The sequence below is a fragment of the Octodon degus genome, unplaced genomic scaffold (genome assembly GCF_000260255.1).
Source record: "Octodon degus isolate 3935 unplaced genomic scaffold, OctDeg1.0 scaffold00032, whole genome shotgun sequence".
Classification (NCBI taxonomy): Eukaryota; Metazoa; Chordata; class Mammalia; order Rodentia; family Octodontidae; genus Octodon; species Octodon degus.
This window is the reverse complement of record NW_004524608.1, coordinates 19,484,528-19,488,890: the sequence shown is the minus strand read 5'-3', so window position 1 is coordinate 19,488,890 and position 4,363 is coordinate 19,484,528. Positions and strand designations below refer to the sequence as shown.

The 4,363-nt window shown below is 34.7% G+C and overlaps 2 pseudogenes; both read left to right on the top strand.

The window, feature by feature from the left end:
• The first annotated feature begins 1,087 nt into the window (after positions 1-1,087).
• LOC111816442 lies at positions 1,088-1,305 on the top strand (annotated as a pseudogene).
• Positions 1,306-3,725: 2,420 nt separating this feature from the next.
• LOC101574092 lies at positions 3,726-4,067 on the top strand (annotated as a pseudogene).
• Positions 4,068-4,363: the final 296 nt, after the last annotated feature.

Here is a 4,363-nt window from a genome sequence, read left to right as displayed (position 1 = left end):
TTAAATGTAGCTTAAGAGATATTACAGACTTGGATGAATTGTAAAATACTTGTTTATCTAGTATCAAGGCTAAACTCAGAACTTTTGCATTGAACTACATGTTCTCAGCCTTTTTAAAATTTTGAAGCAATTGTTAATTGGCTAAACTGCCCATGTTGAGCTCAAATTTGTAATAATTCTACATCAGCCTCCCAGAATACTGAAATTACAGGTATGTACCACTAACTTGAATAAACTTATAAATTTAACACAGGAGCTGGCAGGGGGGAATCTCAGTGGTAGAGTGTTTGTCTAGTATGTACATTCTTCAGTTTTATTTGCAACATTGCATTAAAAAGACCATAAAGCAAATATTTCTCTTAACTCTCACCAAAAAACACTTAGTAGAATACATGGTGGACATGTATTGACCATGTGTTTTATGTTTTTGGCTGTGTTAGGATGAAAACGTGTAGTTCTATTAAATCTGCAATTCTATAGAGGATTTATGTAGGCAGGTACTTGTCCTAGACTGTTTAAAAAATTACCTGGTCAAAAATAATCAGTCGTGGGGCTGGAGAGATGGCTCAGTGGTCTAAAGCACCTACTTGAAACAAGCTTGGCAAAGCACAGGGACCGCGGTTCGATCCCCAGTACCACATGCCAGCCAGACCCGCCCCCTGGTGGGCTGAGCTGGCCACACACACACACAATAAATAAATGTAATAAATAAAAATAAATAAATATATAAAAAAATAATCAGTCGTATTCATTAGAGAACAATAGTAAATAAGACAGTTTAGAATACAAGACTGCCTTTGCCTGCCTTTGCCAGAGCTTGGCTGAGCTACAGCTGCTATTCTCACTGTTGTAGAAGGTAAGCATACAATAGACACCTATGGAGTGGGTGTTCCACTGCACTTAGAGAAGTAGTATTTGTAGAAGTCTTTAAAGCACCTTTTCATACTTGAAGCCAATCTAAAGATGGTAGGTACTTGAATTCAGCAAAATAAAGGAGCCACAAAGCTAGGAAATCAATTGAATATCTGTAAGTGGGACTTGGCCCAGTGCCTAAAGCAAAAACCTTACCTCACTGTTTAGATGAACAATCGCTTCTCATCCTTTTGGCTAAGATCAAGTGTAGTATCTGTTTATATGAACATCGTCTGGTCAAGAGTAGCTATCAGTTGCATCATGCGTCACAAAATCCACAAAATTATAAATAACATATTGTTCTGTTGGGGTGTGCATATATATATATATATATATATATATATATATATATATATATATATATATATGATTTAGGAGAGATATAGGGCTACTTTGTCCTAGTTCTTTGAGAATAAAAACTGGTGTTAATATTGTTTAGACAAAATATTATGTCTGCATTTTGTCCTCTGCATAACTACTATGAAGACAACAATATGCAATGTGCTAATTATTATAACATCCTACTAACCTGATTTTATGTTTTCTCATTAACATGAACAAAAATAAAATAAAATAAAAACTGAAAGGAAAAAATAAAATACATGCATAAAAAAGACACCTATAGTGTATTGCAGAGCCCAGCCCCAGCCTCTCCCCATAGCATCTTTGGTGGTTGATCAAGCTTTGGTTGCTTCTTCCACCACTGTAGAAGGCAAGCAAATAGAGGACATGGGAACCTCTCCTGCCAGGACAGGAAGCCTTTATGCACCATACATTGCCCTCCTACTGTCAAGAAAGCCTTGCTCTCCTGCAACCTGTACGTGTACCATCACTGTTGAATCCAGGTGAATATTGGTAGTTAATAAAATGTTAAAATGAAGTCACAAAAAACACACACTAAGACCTGCAGGCCACCCAGAACAAGTCTAAAAGACAATTGGAAGCTGGTAAAATCATTTAATGAAAATTTAGACCTTGAAGCCAGCACTGTGGCCTATGAATGTGAAAGGAACGATCTCTTAAAAGTAAAAAGTATCAGGAAATAATCATCCAGTAGCTACAAGATTATGCAAAGAAAAAATATATAAGACTCATAGGTTTAAAAAAAGCAGGAATAAACACAAATAACAAAAAAAGTTTATTTTTTAAGTACTAGCACAAAATTTCCTAAGCATTAGAAAAGAATCTTACATACAGTTAAGTGAGCTATATAGCACTCCACTTAGCACTAGTCATAAAAATTCTAGATTCAGACACATAACAGTCAATGTCTCAGAAGTTCAGCAAAACAACAGAGTATTCAATATGGTTAGAGAATCAAGAAAATCATCTATGATGGAAAAAACATCAGAATCATGGTAGATTTCTCAACACAAACCATCAAATCAAGAAGAGCTTGGAGTGTGCTTTTTTTGTCCTGAAAGAAAACAGCTCACAACCCAGAATGGTGTAACCTTCAATGTTTTAAATTAAACTTAATGAAGACATAAGATAAATAGAGCAGAAAACATAGAAGAACTCTATGGAACCTATAGTAGGAAAATATTTTTTTGTTGTTGTTTGTTTTTTGGTGGAACCAGGGATTGAACTCAAGGAAAATAATATTTAAAAAACAATTCAATACATATCAGTTAATGTTATCAATGTAAATGGGCTCAATTCACCTATCAAAAGCAGACTGGAGAATGCAACAAGAAACATAAGAAACATATTTAACTCAAAAAGAACCTCATATACTAAAGTCAAAAGGTGGAAAACAATACTCCATGCAACAGGAACCCCAAGAAAAGCATGAAAAGTTATGCTGCTTGCTGACAATATGAACTTCGAAGCAAGAAGTACTAAAAGAGATAAAGAAAGATCACTATATATGCTCTGTTAACTGCTTGTTTCGCTTGGTGTTTCCTTTCTTTTGTTGTTTTTGAAGTTGTGATCATTTTTGTCTCTTTCTAGAATATCTGTCAGTACTCTTTTTAGGGCTACTTTAGTGGTCATAAATTTCTTTAGTTGTCTTTTTCACAGAAGTATCTTTTCTCTTCATTATGTTTAACTTAAAATTTTGCAGGGTCCACAGAGGTAAGCTGTAAGAAGAATTGATAACAGTAGTAAATATACACACACACACAATGTAGAAGTACCCAACTATTAAAGACAAATTTTAGCATGACTTACCCGCCCTGTCCACGGGCCTGCTGATATGGGACTAAGCATGGTGGTGCACATGTGTAATCCCAGCACTTGGGTGGCTGTAAAACAGGCAGATCACTATAAGAATGATCTACTAGTGAGACCCTGAATACCCTGTAGACCCTTCCCTAAAATGCAAAAAAAAAAAAAAAAAAAAAAAAAAAAAAAAAAAAAAAAAGACAAATTTTATCAGAACTAAAAAAGCACATGTACAAGAACAGAGTTATTATGAGGGAATTTAACACTTCACTAACACAAATAGATAGATAAATGAGGCAAAAAAATCAAAGAAATAACAGAATTAAAACAAATGTGAAGAAATGGATTTAATAGACTGTACAGAGTGCTCTAACCAACAATTTCAGAATGCACATTCTTCTCAGCTGCACATGAGACGTTCTACAAAATTGACCATATATTAGTACATAAAGTATGCTTAAAATAAGAAAAGGAATTCAAATTATCTGATCATGGTGCAATGAAAGTGGAAATTACATATTTCACCTTCCACATGCCTTCTGCATTGTATGTCTTCTTTAGTTACTCTCATTGAAGAGGAGGAGGAGAAGGAAGTGTATAAGAACCAAACTAGTGAGAAAAGACTTAAGAATTCTCTCCCTGCCAAAATGCCTATACGTAAGCTAATTAGAATCCTGCCTGAGGTCAAGAACCACACTGTGACATATGAGACAAACACTGGTGAAATATATGATGGAAAGCTCATTGAAATGGAGAACAATATGAATTGCCAGATGTCCAACATCACAGTTACAAACAGAGATGGCCAAGTGACACAGCTAGAGCAGGTATATATCTGTGGCAGCAAGTTACACTTTCTGACTTTGCCTGATATGCTGAAAAATTCACCCTTGTTAAAGGTGATGAAAAATAAAAACCAAGAATCAGGAGCTGGCAAGGGAATACCTGAGATCCAAACCGACCAAGTGGCTGCAAAAAAGAGAACATAGAATAAGATGTGTAAACAACTTCCAGAAACAAAGATAACTTTCTTTGTTGAACAGAACTGTCCTTACATTTTCTTTTTCTTTTTTTTCTATTTTTTCCAAAATTTTATTGATAAAAAGATAGCAATGAGGCAGTTTCAAATCAAATCGGAAGTACAGTTTCAACAAATAACACACTGCATATATTCTTCTTAGTGGTTAATTGCTATACAAGATGCGGACTTGAGATCCTATTTACAAACACCATTGGAACAAATCATTCTACTCATTAAGAAAATGCAACTATATATCTATCCTAA